Source organism: Portunus trituberculatus, chromosome 48 (assembly GCF_017591435.1).
Source record: "Portunus trituberculatus isolate SZX2019 chromosome 48, ASM1759143v1, whole genome shotgun sequence".
Classification (NCBI taxonomy): domain Eukaryota; kingdom Metazoa; phylum Arthropoda; class Malacostraca; order Decapoda; family Portunidae; genus Portunus; species Portunus trituberculatus.
Window position 1 is genome coordinate 18,429,822 of NC_059302.1, and position 17,500 is coordinate 18,447,321.

Here is a 17,500-nt window from a genome sequence, read left to right on the forward strand (position 1 = left end):
TCTCTCTCTCTCTCTCTCTCTCTCAACTCATCACAAATTTTTAAAGAGTATTAAAGACTATGAACAATTGTTTTCCTTTGTGTTTATTTGTGTTTCGTCTACATACATACATACATACATACATACATACACTCCTGGTTAATTCTAGCCACGTTCCTATTTCTCATTTGTCGACCTGTGCTTCTCCTCCTCGCCTCCTTGTCGCTTTCGTCAAGTACTTCCTCTTGTTTACACTCATCGAGCCTCATGTGTACCTGACTTATTCTGGGATATATATCATCTGGACCTGGTGATTTTAACTTTTGCATCGTCTGTGTCTCCTATTTTGCACCTTCTCATACCTTATCAATTTATTGTTATCTTAGGAAATATGCTTGTTTTTTCTTTATTTCTGGCGTGTTTTTACTTTTTAATGAATGAGTGAGTGGTAAGTGTAAAAAAAGCGAGCGATTGAGTGACTGGGTGAGTGAGTGAGTGTTTGAATGACTGAACGACTGAGTGATTGAGCAATTGAGTGAGCGAGTAAGTGAGTAAGTGAGTGAATGCTACTCTTGCTTTCTCACAAGCGCGGCGACCAGGTGAAGGCCACTAATGTAATTGTGGTGAAGGTGATGCGTGGTAATGACCTGGCTAATGGTATTATGGCGCTGGTGGTTGTGATGGTGATGGTTACTTCGTGTTTGGGGAGCGTGGTGGTGGTGGTGGTGGTGGTAGTGGAGGTGGAGGTGGAAGTAGTAGTATTAGTAGTAATAGTAGTAGTAGTAGTAGTAGTAGTAGTAGTAGTAGTAGTAGTAGAAATAGTAGAAGAGACAAATACCATGATAATGAACCACTACTACTACTACTACTACTACTACTACTACTACTACTACTACTACTACTACTACTACTACTACTACTACTACTACTACTACTACTACTACTAAAGCATAAGAAGATCAGATAATATTGGTGGTGGCGGTATAAGTGATGTATGGTGGTGATAGTAGTGGTGGCATGGTGGTGGTGGTGGTGGTGGTGGTGGTGGTGGTGGTGGTGTCGGTGGTTCACTGAGGACCATATGAGTCAGAGATAGATAATGATACGTTCATTGTGATGAGCAACATGGGCTGGAGGACTCTCTCTCTCTCTCTCTCTCTCTCTCTCTCTCTCTCTCTCTCTCTCTCTCTCTCTCTCTCTCTCTCTCTCTCTCTCTCTCTCTCTCTCTCTCTCTCTCTCCTCTGAAGTATTTCCAAGTTTCCTTATCAGGTGTCTCGCCTCAGTTTCCCTCTGAAAGATTCCACGTCCTTGCATTTGTCATGACCTGTCTGCACGCGAATACTCTCTCTCTCTCTCTCTCTCTCTCTCTCTCTCTCTCTCTCTCTCTCTCTCTCTCTCTCTCTCTCTCTCTCTCCTGTGTGTGTGTGTGTGTGTGTGTGTGTGTGTGTGTGTGTGTATGTGTGTGTGTGTGTGTGTGTTCAGCATCCCTAATAACAAGGCCATGCCAGGGGTGGTGATGATGTGGTCAAGCTGTAAATCAAGTCAATAGCGAAGCACAACATTGAGATGAAAACTACGTGTACCTCTCACTTTTATTTTACACCACCACCACCACCACCACCACCACCACCACCACCTCAATCTGTCTTACGTCCTTCTTCCTTCCTCTCGCTTTCCTTCACCTCATGTGCGTACCCTCCTTTCCTCTCCCTCTCCTATTACTTCTCTTTCCTTCCTCTCTCCCTCCTCTGCGCCGCGTGGGGTGCCGCAGCAAGTGGTAGAGTAGTACAGTACATCACCCCTTAAATCTATCCTCCCTTTTCGACCCTTCCCCTTTTCCCTTCCCTCCCTTCCCTCCCCATGGTGGATGAATGATCCTCCCCCCCACACCCTCCTTGCCCTCTACGCCCTCTCTGCCCCAATCCCGGGCCGTCCTTCACTCCCTTTGCCCTCCGTCGGTCCGTCTGTCCGCCCAGAGCCCGTGCCACCGCCAACCACCATCCCCCCCCGTCCATTCGTCTAGCTCAGGCTCAGTCTCCCTCGAGCCGTGGAAGAGGGAGGTCGTGCGCAAGGTGTCTCTGTGTGCCGGTGCAGTGATTACGAGCGGTTAAGTGAGTTAGCGCGTGAGTTTAAAGTTGATGAAAGATCGAATGAAGGGAAGAAAGGAGGGTTAGAGAAATTAACCTTCTGTCCTGGATCCATTCATTGCACCAAACCGGTTTTGTGTTTATTGGTGTTCTGTTGTCCCGAAGCATCGATGTTTTAAGTAGACGTGGATTATAAAGACGTGCCGCCACTGTGTGTGAGAGAGAGAGAGAGAGAGAGAGAGAGAGAGAGAGAGAGAGAGAGAGAGAGAGAGATGCTCACACATGCATACATGAATTCATACCTTTGAAATAACAGAATGAGATCATGTGATATTCAGAGAGAGAGAGAGAGAGAGAGAGAGAGAGAGCAAGCAAGCACCTTGAACTACATCCTTACCTACCTATACAGTTCAGGCCTCAGGTAGTATCATAGTAAGCACAACATAGTTTAGACGTCCCTCTCATTACACAGAGGCTACATCAAGTGGTGCTAACACTACAGTGCTGATGCGAAAGTGGCTTTTTAGTGTGGGGCTTTTAGTGTCATTAAACGTTTTTTTACTTCGTTTTTTTGTTATTATTATTACTATTATTATTATTATTTTTATTTATTTATTTATTTATTTATTTTTTTGGGGGGGTATGGAAGTGAGATTGACCTTTCGGTTTTAACACTGATCGCCCGGAAGAAAAAAAAGAAAAAGAAAAAAAAAGAAAACGGATTCGATGGTGATTTTATGATCGCTCGTTTTTTGTTCGCCACTGACGTGTGATGCATAACTGTTTTTCTTATTATCACAGTTTTAAAGGGCACGGTGTTTGTTGTGCTGGTGTTGTATGGTGTAGTAGGAAGTGCTGCGGTGTACGGAACTTGAACTGACCGTGTGTTGTGTGGTATTGTGTGGTGTTCTGTGGTGTGGTCTTTCCTCCTTCCCCCAACACCTGTCTTCCCCAACCTGTACCGCTGCCGCCTCCGCCACCACCGCCACCACCACCGCCACTACAGCCGCCAGCTCCCTCAGGATATCTACCTTTGGATCCAAGTGAACAAAACTGAAGGTAACTAACTGGTTTTGTGGTGTAATCTCTCTCTCTCTCTCTCTCTCTCTCTCTCTGGCATTTTTTCTTATTTTCCTGTTCTTGTTTGGTTTTCTTCGTACGCCTCCCTTACTCTCCTCTCCTCTCCTCTCCTCTCTACTCTCTCTCTCTCTCTCTCTCTCTCTCTCTCTCTCTCTCTCTCTCTCTCTCTCTCTCTCTCTCTCTCTCTTACTTAATCTGAATATCACATTTTTGTTATATTATTTTCCTGGTATGTATGACGTGTGTGTGTGTGTGTGTGTGTGTGTGTGTGTGTGTGTGTGTGTGTGCGCGCGCGATCACGAGCTTATATATTATGATTCAATTAATATTACACGACACCTTTATTTGTTATTATTTTTTTTACCAGCTAACTCATAAATATTCGTAAATGTGAAATAACAATAATTTATATTTAAAAGGATGCTTAAGAATGATATTTTATCCTCATCCTTCTGAATCTCTCTCTCTCTCTCTCTCTCTCTCTCTCTCTCTCTCTCTCTCTCTCTATATATATATATATATATATATATATATATATATATATATATATATATATATATATATATATATAATTTCTATTTTCATTGAATACGTCCATCTCTTTTTCTTTTAATTTGGACGCTTATTTTATTTTAATTTAATGTAATTCTAAGCATGTCCGGGTCTTGGCTCACTATTTTACTTATTCATTCATTTATTCAACATTTTTCGTGGTGTGAAGAGTGTGTGGGACGGAGGGAGGGAGGAAGAGGAGGGAAGGGAGGGATATTTTAAGGGGGAAGGAGGGAGGGAAGGAGGGAAAGAGAAATGTCATAGGGAAAAGAAGATGAGAGAGAGAGAGAGAGAGAGAGAGAGAGAGAGAGAGAGAGAGAAGAGAAGGGCAGGACAGGGGGAGATAGTGGTCGTGGTAAACAGGGGTGTCGTAGTGGTGATGGGAGGAAGGGGGAGGGGGGAAGAAAACTAGTGAGAGGAGAGAGGGCAGGGGGAGGTGTCGGCGGGTTGGACCAATTGAGCGCCGGCGTGGCACTTCCTGACCGGTGGGGGGATAGAGGCGGGTGGGAGTGAGGCGGCAAGTTATAGTGGGGAAGCGAGGAGGGTGAAGGGGAGCTGGATGGAGATTAGGTCTGCTGGGGAGGCAAGGACGGACTACATAGCCGGGGATGAGAGTTGGGGAGGTGAGAGGCGTTCTGGTGGGCGGGATTTGAGCAGTGGTTATGGGGTGGGGAGTCTCAGGGAGCGTTATTGGGGGTTAGAGAGTGGAATTTTGGCATAGAAGGAAGGAGCTATCGAGGAGGGGGGGGGGTCGTTAGAGAGACGAAATTAATGGGTGGTTAAGTTATTGGGTTAAGCTCTTTAGGAGGAAATGGAAGGTGGGTATAGATGCTTAGAGTTAATGGGGAAGGGAATTTTCTAAGGGTAGGTTATGGAAAAGAGAATGTATGGGGTATGATTGCTAGGAGTTAATGGGAAAGGGAAGTTTCTAAGGGAAGGTAAGGGGAGTCAGTAGGGCGGGACGGTTATTTGCTGGGAAAGAAAATGGAAATAAAAATGGCTGGAAGAGTCGTAGATTTAAAGGGACGCAATGGATCTGAACCACCTAAGGACATTCCTCTCTCTCTCTCTCTCTCTCTCTCTCTCTCTCTCTCTCTCTCTCTCTCTCTCTCTCTGCCGCCTCAAAAATGATATCACCTTTAAATTGAGGAGGAAAAAAAAAGGAAAAAAATTGTAGTGGAGGGAAAGTCCTGCGCACTACTAGGGTTTTGTATTTTTTTATGTATTTCCATTGTTATTTATATTATTTTCCTTTATTCTTCCTTTCCTTTTCTTTTGTTATTTATTATTTGCCAGGCGTCACAAATCAATAAGGTCTCTCTCTCTCTCTCTCTCTCTCTCTCTCTCTCTCTCTCTCTCTCTCTCTCTCTCTCTCTCTCTCTCTCTCTCTCTCTCTCTCTCTCTCGACAGGAAGTGATGGAGTCTCATAAACATGTGCATGATATCAACTCTGTATTGAGAGAGAGAGAGAGAGAGAGAGAGAGAGAGAGAGAGAGAGAGAGCGAGGTGGGGAGTTCCGGGAGGACACGTGAGAGCGAGAGATCTTTGGCCTGACCAGAGAGAGAGAGAGAGAGAGAGAGAGAGAGAGAGAGAGAGAGAGAGAGAGAGAGAGAGAGAGAATCAAGGACAAATCACCGGCTTAGGGAACTTATTCTTTAACCTTTTTCTCTCTCTCTCTCTCTCTCTCTCTCTCTCTCTCTCCTGTCATATTTCTTTTTTATATCAACCATTTTTCTTTCATCTTATTTTTTATTCGGTCTTTCCTTGTTTGTATTTATTCATTTACTTATTTGTTTATTCATCTATCTGTTTATTTATTTATTTATTTATTTATTTGTTTATGTATTCATTTATTTATTTCGTATTTATTTACCTATTTAGTTGAATGTCGTATGCTTCCATCTCAAGTTTCAAGTCAAAATATTTACCTTCCCCCTTTTTTTTGAGCATCACCACCAGAACAATATTTCTTTATCGTGCTCCTCTCAGAACGTCCGCTTTATTGCCTCCGTAGTACTGACATTAATTGAGTTATATATATATTATTTTTTTCTGGGTGGAATACATACGTTTGTTTTTTGTTTCTGAGTATGTAAAAGAAAATCGGATTTTTTTTTTTTATCAGTGACGGTACCTGATTGATTATAGATGAGGGAGAGAAAGAAGAGAAGACCTGTAAAAAGCAACTAGAGGTGATATTGATATTTACAACTGGTCTTAATGTTTATATGGATGGGAGGTAGTAATGTTTTATAGGTAAAGAAGAGACACAAGAAAGGTAATCCCGTGGAAGGCAATTAGGTGTTATAAAGGTAATAGAGTATTAGCAAGAAGGAATAACATGTAAGAAATAAAAGTGGGATGGTAATAATGTGAGAAAAGAAATAGGATGTTAGTAATAAAAGTAGAATGTTACGAAACTGTTGGATGATAAGATTAAAGGAAAAGATGTTTGGAGAAGATGAGATGCTAGTAAGGTAAAAGAAGATATTAGGATAGAAATAGGTTGGTAGAAAAAGAAAGAGAGAGAGAGAGAGAGAGAGAGAGAGAGAGAGAGAGAGAGAGAGAGAGAGAGAGAGAGAGAGAGAGAGAGAGCGTATCGATAAGTGAAAATGAAAGATATATATCCCAGTGTACGAGATTCAACATCCCTTTTTTTACCCCAACCAACAAAGGGAGCGTAAAATTAAACATGCAAACTATTGAAAATTCACACACGTAATCACGGAATGCGCAGAATACAGTTCGGAAAAAAATGGATTAAAAAAAGCGAGCTGAATCTAATACGAGAGGATGAAACGGGAAGCTCATCATACGAGAAGAATAAATAAATAAATGAATAAATAAATAAATGAATAAATAAGTAGCGTACACGTGCTGGATAGATAAATGAATAACTGATTTACTTACTAATTGACTAACTTGTTAACTAGCTACTTGATTAAATATATTAATAAATACGGAACTAACTGGCTTAATATCTATATAGGTAACTACGTACTTAACTGAATAACTTGATAACTACGTAACTAACCAGGTCAGTAACTAGCTAACTATGTGCTTAAGTAAATCAATAACATTCACCCATTCACTCACTCACAATAAGTAACGATCAAATAAGAAAACTAAAAGAATGACAAAAAAAAAAAGTTAAGACAATCAAGAGTGGCTGGTTACCTGATGACACTACAACACAACACAACACAACACAACACAGCACAGCACAGCACAGCTCAACTCAACTCAACTCAACTCAACTCAACTCAACTCAACTCAACTCAACTCAACTCAACTCAACTCAACTCAACTCAACTCAACTAACACAACACAGCTCAACTCAACACAGCTCAACTCAACTCAACTCAACTCAACTCAACTCAACTCAACTCAACACACAACACAGCTCAACTCAACACAGCACAGCTCAACTCAACTCAACTCAACTCAACTCAACTCAACTCAACTCAACTCAACTCAACTCAACTCAACACACAACACAGCTCAACTCAACACAACACAGCTCAACTCAACTCAACTCAACTCAACTAACACAACACAGCTCAACTCAACACAGCTCAACTCAACTCAACTCAACTCAACTCAACTCAACACACAACACAGCTCAACTCAACACAGCACAGCTCAGCTCAACTCAACTCAACTCAACTCAACTCAACTCAACTCAGCTCAGCTCAGCTCAGCTCAGCTCAGCTCAGCTCAGCTCAGCTCAGCTCAGCTCAGCTCATCACACAACACAGCTCAACTCAGCACAGCTCAGCTCAACTCAACTCAACTCAACTCAACTCAACTCAACACAGCTCAACTCAACTCAACTCAACTCAACTCAACTCAACACACAACTCAACTCAACTCAACTCAACTCAACACACAACACAGCTCAACTCAACACAGCTCAACTCAACTCAACTCAACTCAACTCAACTCAACTCAACACAACACAGCTCAACTCAACTCAACTCAACTCAACTCAACACACAACACAATACAACACAACACAACACAACACAACACAACACAACACAACTCAACTCAACTGAGAACACAAGGACGTTGCTTAACTGAATCACCAACGATGCTAATGATGTGTCTTTTTTTTTTTTTGTTTCTCTCTTTTCCCTCTTGCGCTTATTGTTATTTTTTCCCTATTTGCACGAAACCACTCACACAAATTGAGTTACACAGTGTTGCCATAGTTTAGGTGGTGGTGGTGGTGGTGGTGGTAGGGTTATCGTTTCCGTTGCCTTTTTGACCTTTGTTATTGGTGGTGGTGGTGGTGGTGGTGGTGGTGGTGTGGTGAAGGCAAATAAAAAAAGAAAAAAGAAAAGGAAAAAAAATATATCAATAAATAAAAAAGAAAATATATTCATGAGAGAACTATGATTGTGTAAATTGAGCGACACACACACACACACACACACACACACACACACACACACACACACACACACACACACACACACACACACACACACACACACACACACGTAAAAAAAAAAAAGGCTACACAAGTGAAATCCAGTATCTAGTTTCCTCCTCTGCCTTCCTCCTCCTCCTCCTCCTCCTCCTCCTCCTCCTCCTCCTCCTCCTCCTCCTCCTCCTCCTCCTCCTCCTCCTCCTCTTCTTCTTCTTCTTCTTCTTCTTCTTCTTCTTCTCTTCCTCCTCTTTCCACCTCATTTACTCTTACATCATCATCTCGCCTCTCACCTACTCTTACCTACGTCGATAATTTTTTCTTCTCTCTCATCAAGTTCCTTCGCTCTCCCCTCGTTCCTTCCTCCCCTGTGCAGTCACCATTAGCTGTCCCACTCCACGCCCCCTCCTGCTCTCCTGTACTTCCCTGCTCATTCCCTCCCTGCTGTTACTCCCCTCCTACATCCTTATGCCGGGACCGGAGCTGGAGCAGAAGGGTATGTCCATTGTTTGCAGAAATGTGTCTCTTGGGGTTCTAAGTGAAGGGTGGTGTGTGTGTGTGTGTGTGTGTGTGTGTGTGTGTGTGTGTGTGTGTGTGTGTGTGTGTGTGTGTTTTCTCTCTCAGCAATTACTTGTGTTTTATTCATCAGGTTTTAGAGAAAGTAATTTGTGTTTTGAAGGGTATTTTTAGGATTGCAGTGATAATTTTAGGGAGTTGTTTTTGGTTTTCAATGGTGTTTTCATAATTCCAGTGATGAATTTATTTGGATTTTAATTTTGCTTGAGTCCAGTGATAGTTTAAAAAAGTATTTTCCATGACCGGTTTTCGAAAGCCCTCCTGAGAATACTGAGCCAACGGGAATTATATATATTCATTTCCTTACTCGTCCCTGTGTGCGTGAGGTGTGCATGACTCATCAAACTCACTCACTAGAGTGACTAGACACACCCGTCACCCATCCCCTCCTGGTTGGAGGAGGAAGGAGGGAGGGAGGGAGGAGTAGGAGAGAGGAGTAAGGAATAATGGAAAGAAGAAGAAAAAAAAAGCACAAGAAACAAGACGATCGTACAATTCGCGTAACGCCACAAGGCTAATCATGTTTGTGGCCTTTGAAAATAGTCCTGGGTGGGAGAACAAAGCGCGTGAGAATACTGTCCTTTGTGTGTGTGTGTGTGTGTGTGTGTGTGTGTGTGTGTGTGTGTGTGTGTGTGTGTGTTGTTAAGGTTCGTAAACAAGTACCGGCCAAGGACGTGCTGAGGACAGATAAAAGGAAGAGATGGTTTGGAAGGCATTTGTGTGATGGCTTACCTCGTTTCTCGCGCCTCGCTCCTTTATTTTCCCTTCCTGAGATTTGCGACTTCCTGTGGCGTTCACCTGCCACCTGCTTGCGCCTGGTGTGAGCTTTCTTGCGTGTGAGAATGGTGGAATGAATAGGTTTTGAGAATGGACGTGTTTGGAGTGGATAGGAATGCGTAAGTGTTTAAGGAATGCTATGGGGGTTCAAGATGTTATAGAAGTGTGGGAGATAAGTAAGGTGTGATGGGAGAAGGGTGGAAGATTAGAAAGACGTGATGGAATAAGTGTAGGGGATAAGAATGTGTGATAGAAGATGCGTGGGAAATTGAAAGACATAATAGAAGAAGAGGAGTGTAAAAGAGAGAGTTTCCAAAAGGGTGAGGCAAAGATGGATGATACGACATTAAAAAGAAATTGGAGATGGATGAACGTCAGAAACACTGGGTGAAGGATGCGTGCTAAGAGACCAGCGAAGAAGGGAAAGGAAGCGAGGGATGTTAAGGCCATGACTAAAGATGTAAAAGAAAGAAGCAGAGTATCGTTAACACATTATAGCCCTGACGCAGCGTTCCTCTAACCCCTTCTGTGTTTTGACATGTGAGCAGCTGTCTCTCTCTCCCTCTCTCCCTCTCTCTCACTGTCCTCCTCACTTCCTCCCCTCTTCTCTCCCTCTCCCGCCTCACGCCGCCCTTCCTGCTCACCCCACTGATCCGTCACTCTCGCCTCTTACGTAGTCTTGGGTATATTTTTCCCGCCATTTCTCTCCGTCTTTGATCTCATAATTTTCCCCTCCACCGCCTCCTTTTCTCGTTTCTTAAAATTACAACTTTTTCCTTTCCTCCCTCACTCCCTCTTTCCTTCCTTCCTTCCTTTCTTCTTCTTCTTCTTCTTCTTCTTCTTCTTCTTCTTCTTCTTCTTCTTCTTCTTCTTTCTTCTTCTTCTTCTTCTTCTTCTTCTTCTTCTTCTTCTTCTTCTTCTTCTTCTTCTTCTTCTTCTTCTTCTTCTTCTTCTTCTTCTTCTTCTTCTTCTTCTTCTTCTTCTTCTTCTTCTTCTTCTTCTTCTTCTTCTTCTTCTTCTCCTCTTCCTCCTCCTCCTCCTCCTCCTCCTCCTTCTCCTCCTCCCACGTCCAGCCTCCCAAAATAGAGTCTTCTGGAAATAATTTGAACAACGGAGGCTGAGGGAAGGTGAAGGAGGCTGGAGAATCTCATACTGTGTCACCTGAGGCTTACTACATTCTCTCTCTCTCTCTCTCTCTCTCTCTCTCTCTCTCTCTCTCTCTCTCTCTCTCTCTCTCTCTCTCTCTCTCTCTCTCTCTCTCTCTCTCTCTCTCTCTCTCTCTCTCCGGCCTTACCTCCATTTTCCTCTCATAATTAATTACATTCCTCCCTTACCTGCCGACCTGTGCTCGCCCTTTTGCCATCCTCCCTTCCTTTCCCTTCCCTTCTTCCTCCTCCTCCTCCTCCTCCTCCTCTTCCTCTTCCTCTTCCTCTTCCTCCTCCTCCTCCTCCTCCTCCTCCTCCTCCTCCTCCTCCTCCTCCTCCTCCTCCTCCTCCTCCTCCTTTCTGCCCTTCCTCCTTCCTGCTTATCTTCCTTTCTCTCTTTACTTCTTCCTCTCCCACCGATTTCTACATCAGCTCGTATCCATCCATCCATCTCTCTCTCTCTCTCTCTCTCTCTCTCTCTCTCTCTCTCTCTCTCTCTCTCTCTCTCTCTCTCTCTCTCTCTCTCTCTGAAAAAAGATAGACGAACGTATTGCAATTAGTGTCAGTGATAGCCTGCAGTATTTTATTTATTTATTTATTTAAGCGTCAGTTTGAGGAATATAATTGTGATTGAAGGAATTGTTTGTGGCGATCCCCTTGGTATATTTGTCTCTAGTTTCCGTTTATATGTAGTCGTTGTGTAGTGGATGGGTCTCTATAGTAAGGGTAGGGTTCTGTGTGTGTGTGCGTGTGTGTGCGTGTTATATAGTTTTGGTGGCTGTCTGTATAAAGTAGAGTATGGTAAAGTCCACAGTGCAGACAAGATAAACAACAAGAACACTAACAACAGCAACAACAACAAAAACTATTATTATTATTATTATTATTATTTTTATTTTTTTTTATTTTTTTTTGTTACCACCACCACCACCACCACTACTGCTACTACTACTACTACTACTACTACTACTACTACTACTACTACTACTACTACTACTACTACTACTACTACCAATCTACCACCACCACTACTACCTCCACCAGTCCAAACCACCACCACCACCACCACGCACGACGCTATAATTAGGCTCGTTAACTTTTACGGGATGAAGGCTTCCCCGCATAGACTGGCTTCACCACGCCGCCAGCACACGATAACCCTCCACCACGATTGCCTGTATTCTTAAACGCATTGTTCTCTCATTGCGATTAAGTTTCGAGGCGGCAGAGATGATCAGATGGGATGTCTTGGATGTTTTCTCTCTCTCTCTCTCTCTCTCTCTCTCTCTCTCTCTCTCTCTCTCTCTCTCTCTCTCTCTCTCTCTCTCTCTCTCTCTCTCTCTCTCTCTCTCTCTCTCTCTCTCTCTCTCTCTCTCTCTCTCTCTCCTTTGTTGGCTCAGAATCTTTGATGAACTGTCATCTGGTATCTTGAAAAACACTCTTTGATGTATTGTCATTATTTCTATCTATATTTTTTAATAACGTGTCTATTTTTGTTGACCTCGAGAGGAAATAGCTTCACTTCTACCGGTGTCTGCTATAGTTTGGTGATACTTTTTATATGATTTTAAGAATATTTTCATGATTCTAGTGATAGTTTAGCAAGGTTTCTGTATTAATATCAAGAAAAAATAATGTACGAAAGCCTGGCTGAAGTCACTGTAATCTCTGAAAATGTTCCTGATGAAAGAAAAGAGAAAGACATAAGAGAGGTTTTATTTATGCCGTTAAAGAAGATATGCGTGTAATAGGTACTGTACGGCTTGAGGAAAGCACAGATGACCGAGCGTACTGGAGAAGACTGATCTTCCGTGGCGTTTAACTAACCCAACTTAACTTATTAATACGAACAGCTGAAAGTAGAGGAAAACGTAGAACATTTATCATATTAAGTACATCTCCTCGAGAAACACACACACACACACACACACACACACACACACACACACACACACACACACACACACACACACACACACACACACACACAACTGACCCAGTGCTAAATCCCACGTATTTACCAAAACAGCTCACATCCCCGAGGCCTTGCAACGGCTGAACGGCCGAGCACTGAGGCTTATAAAATGTGTGTGTGTGTGATGGTAATCTTTATGCTTCTCGCCGCGCCGATGAAATGTAGGACATGGTCGCGAGGAGACTGCATAGCGAGGACACATGTACCGAGAGGTAAGAGAGGTTAGAAAGGGACAGAAGCACCGAAGTGGGACATTGAGGTTAGGGAATGAACAGAAAGGTTCCCGAAAGGGGATTTAAAGGTTCCGCGTGATCATAAAGTAACTATAGAGGTATCGAAAGACGTGGAAGGTATGAAACTGCATATAGAGAGGTTAGAAAGTGGACATAGAGGCTACAGAATGAAGAGAAAGGTATCGAGACGGGATTTGAAGGTACTGGTTTATGATAAAGTAACTATGGAGGTATTGAAAGACGTAGAAGGTTTAAGATTAGACATTGGGTTAGAAAATGGACAGAGGCACCGAGAGGGGACATAAAGGTTAAGAAATGAACAGAAAGATACTAAATGAGAACCAAAGAATTACATTTGATTATAAAAGAACTACAGAGATACCGAAAGATGGAACAGATTTAAGATTAGACGAAGACGTACCGAGAGAAAATATTGAACTTGTAGTGAACTTAAGGATAAAGAAACATAAGTCAGAGGAAACCAATTGATTGTAAAGTAAGCGCAGAAGTTATGAGAGAAGAGAGAGGTTTGAAAGTTGACACAGATGTACCGGGAAAATATTTGGACCTGACGGAGTGAATTTAGATGTTGAGAGGATAACTTCCAGATGCCGAGAGGGGATTTTTAAGGTCAGGGAGTGAACTTAAATGCACCAAGAGAAACCAAACAGGTGCCAAGGGGGAACTTAGAGGTTGGAAAGTGGACAAAAATGAACTTGAAAGGGAAAATCTTAACCACCAGAGTGAACACAAAAGAATCAAGAGGGCACAAAATTTCCGTGAGTGAACACAAAAAGAGAGAGGGAAAAATGAATGGCACTTAACCGTCTCTCTCTCTCTCTCTCTCTCTCTCTCTCTCTCTCTCTCTCTCTCTCTCTCTCTCTGGGCAATCACCTAAGAAAAAAATAAGAAAGAAAAAAGTTAAGTAAGGAAGCTTCAACTTTTTATTTTCTCCTCTTTCTCACGTAAGTTTGAAAGAAAAAGAGAAGTGGAAGGAGAGAGAGAGAGAGAGAGAGAGAGAGAGAGAGAGAGAGAGAGAGAGAGAGAGAGAGAGTGAGAAGCCAGGAAAGTTGACCTTCTCTTTACACATACCAAAGAGGAACTGATTAGAAGAAGCGCGAGGTAAAAGCTGAAGCGGTTTGGCTGAATGGAGAGTGACAGGACAGCGGCTCCCGGACTCCCAACACAAACCCGCCGCTGCAGCAATAGTATAGCGATGGTGGAAGGAAGAGGAAGGGAGGGAGGGAGGCAACAAGACACAATGGGCAATCTGCAGCAATTATAGAGATGTTACCGAGACTGCCTGGGATGAATAAACATAGAACTATTAAAGTGAATGTATTGCTGATCAGAGAGAGAGAGAGAGAGAGAGAGAGATGAAAGTGATGGTGTGTAATGCTAATGAGAAAAGGATAAGAGAGGAGGGAAGGAGGAAAGAGGTGAGTCAGAATTGAATAAGGGGGAAGGGAAGGGAGAGAAGGGAGCTGGGTGAGTAGTAGTAGGAGTAGGAGTAGGAGTAGTAGTAGTAGTAGTAGTGGTGGTGATAGTGGTGGTGATGGTAGTGGTGGTGGTGGTAGTTGTAGTAGTAACATCCTATTGTAATCTAAGACGCTGACAAGACCACCACTGCCACTATAACAATACCACCACCACCACCACCACCACCACCACCACTACTACTACTACTACTACTACTACTACTACTACTACTACTACTACTACTACTACAATACCACCACCACCACCTCCACTATAACGATACCACCACTACCACCACCACCACTACCACTATAACAGTACAACTACCACCACTACATTGAACAACAAGAAGCACAAATAAGGAGCAAAATGAAGAAGGACGAAGAAGAAGAAGAAGAAAAGAAGACAGAAAGATGTTGAGAAGAGCAACAACAAGGAAAGAACAAAAGGAAGAAGAAGAAGAAGAAGAAAAAGAAGAAAAGATACTAAAGAACAAGAACAAAAAAGGAAGAAAACAAGAAAAAGAAGAAGAAAAGAAGAAGAAGAAGAAGAAAAAAGGACAATGCCGAGAACTGCAAGGAAAAAAAAATAGGAAGAAAGACAAAGAAAAAGAAGAAGAAAGGAGAGAGCTACTGATAACAACAACAACAACATTAACAACAACAACAACAAACTTGCAACGCCTTTCAATCATACATTACTGCTGATGAGATTTCCACGTCCAAGTAACATCTGTCTCTGTGTGTGTGTGTGTGTGTGTGTGTGTGTGTGTGTGTGTGTGTGTGTGTGTGTGTGTGTAGTCACCCTTTGTCGTTGCTCAGTAGGGGGCGTCTCATCCTCCTCTTACGTGGTTCTCCTGCTGGGTGAGGGGATGTGAGGGAGTGTGGCGCGCCCAGGGGTGGTGAAGTGCCCTAAGGAAGCTCAAGGGACTGGCGGGTTGAGGGGAAGGCAGGGCACATGTGGTGATGAGTGGAGGAGTGTTCGAATGGCTTCTTTCTTTCCTTTTTATCTTTATTCTATTTTTCCTTTTTTTCTGTCTTTTTTTTCTCTTGTGTGTTCCTTCGTATCTTTCTTTCGATATTATTTTCTTGTTTATTTGTTTTCTCTTTTGTTGTAATGTCCTCTTGCCTTCCTTCCTTATTTTTTTTCTTTTTGTTTTCCTCTCTTTATTTTGTAATTGTTTCTGTCTTTTTTCTACTTTTTTTCTTCCTTTCTTTCATTCATTCTTTTCTTATTTCTTTGATGTTTGTTTTTCTTTTATTTTCTATGGATTTATTTTCTCTCCTAGCCTTTCTTTTCTATTTTCCTTCTTACTTTTCTCTGTTTTGTCACCTTTCCTTTATGGTATGTGGCATTTTCTGTTCTTTCTTCCGTTCTTTCTTTCCATTCTTCTTTTATTTCTTTCAATCCTCCTATCCTTCAATTTTCATCTTGTTTGATATTTGTATACCATCTGTTATGTTCCTCTCCTTTCTTCCTTTAGTGTTTTCTTATTCATTCTTCCCTCCTTCCTTCCTTCCTTCCTTCCTTCCTTCCTTCCTTCCTTCCTTCCTTCCTTCCTTCCTTCCTTCCTTCCTTCCTTCCTTCCCTCTTTCCTTTATTCTTTCTTAATTTACTTATTTCGCTCTTTTCCTTTGATCTCGCATACCTATTTTCATTATCTTATTCTCTCTCTCTCTCTCTCTCTCTCTCTCTCTCTCTCTCTCTCTCTCTCTCTCTCTCTCTCTCTCTCTCTCTCTCTCTCTCTCTCTCTTCTACCTTCTGTCTCTCCCCATGTGATTAAGTAATAGAGAGGACATAAAAGTGAATTTTAATAAGGAAGGGCGTTATTCTCTCTCTCTCTCTCTCTCTCTCTCTCTCTCTCTCTCTCTCTCTCTCTCTCTCGCAGATTATGAAGCCCCTTTGTAGTATTTGCTGCGATTAAATCTACTCTCTCTCTCTCTCTCTCTCTCTCTCTCTCTCTCTCTCTCTCTCTCTCTCTCTCTCTCTCTCTCTCTCTCTCTCTCTCTCTTTGTTTTTAGCTCCCATTTTCTATTTATGGATTTATTTATGCATTTATTTGTTATATTTTTCTTTTGTGCATTCTTCTCTCTCCTCATTTGTTCCACCTGTCTTCTCTCCCCTCCCTTTATTCCATGTTTTTGTTCCTTGCATTCCTCTCTTAGCTTTCCTCTCCTTCTTCTCTCCCTTCCTTTCCTCCCTCCATCCGTCTTTCCTTCCTTCCTTCCTTCCTTCTTTTTCTATATTTTTCTTTCTGTCTTTCTTTCTTTTTTTCTACCTTCCTTCCTTCATTCCTTTCTTCCTTCACTTCTTCATTCATTGTTTCATCAATTTATACTTTTCTCCTCTCTCTTCTCTCTCTTTCCTCGTCTCCTTTCATTCACTATACAACATCTGTCCTCTGTCTTCTTCATTTTCTTTCTCATACCCACTTTCCTTCTTTGCTCATTAGTCTCCTTCGCTTTTTTTTTTTTATTGTTTTCCTCCATGTAATTATTCCTTTATCCCTCTCCTCCTTTTCTCTCTCTCTCTCTCTCTCTCTCTCTCTCTCTCTCTCTCTCTCTCTCTCTCTCTTTCTTTCTTTCTTTCTTTCTTTCCTTGATTCATTCCACGTTTTCTTACAATTTAATTCCGTGTTTCCTCTCCTTCTCATCTTATTTTCCCCTTTTCTTACTCCTCGTTTCTCTTCTCTTCCGTCTCTCACATTTTTCTTCTTCTTTCAGTCCTCTTTTCATTGTTTAATTCTTTCTTTCCTTTCTTCTTTCCTTCCTTTCTAGTGCTTCTTTTATAATTTCTTTGTTCTCCCTCATCCTTCCTGTTTCTAACCTTCATTTAGTTTTCTGTCCGCTCTTATGTCTTCATTCCTTCCTTCTTACTTATTTTCCTTCTTTCTTTTCTCTCATAGCTCACCTCCGTTCCTTTTTTTCCTTTCTTTTCCTCACTGACATCCTTCCCTCCTTCCTCATTTCCTTCCTTCCTTCCTTCCTTCCTTCCTTCCTTCCTTCTTTTTCTCTACCTCTGTATTTCTCCTCACCCTTCCTGTTTCCCTCTGTCTTACCCTTTCCTTTTTCTTATCCTTCCCGCCATGCCATCCTGCCTTGCACCTTCGCTTGCCCTTGACCGGCATTGACTGGGCCCCTCGCATTGATTCCCTCACGCCCACACTCGTCTCACTCAAGGTCGCC

The 17,500-nt window shown here is 42.3% G+C and overlaps 1 protein-coding gene across 1 annotated transcript in view; it reads left to right on the forward strand.

The window, feature by feature from the left end:
* Positions 1 to 1,942: 1,942 nt before the first annotated feature.
* Positions 1,943 to 17,500, forward strand: part of LOC123498437 (protein tweety-like) — a 65,622-nt gene continuing 50,064 nt past the window's right edge. The window contains exons 1-2 of the mRNA XM_045245541.1: positions 1,943 to 2,090; positions 2,868 to 3,125. The gene's annotated coding sequence lies outside the window, so the exon portion shown is untranslated. The remainder of the gene's footprint in view (positions 2,091 to 2,867; positions 3,126 to 17,500) is intronic.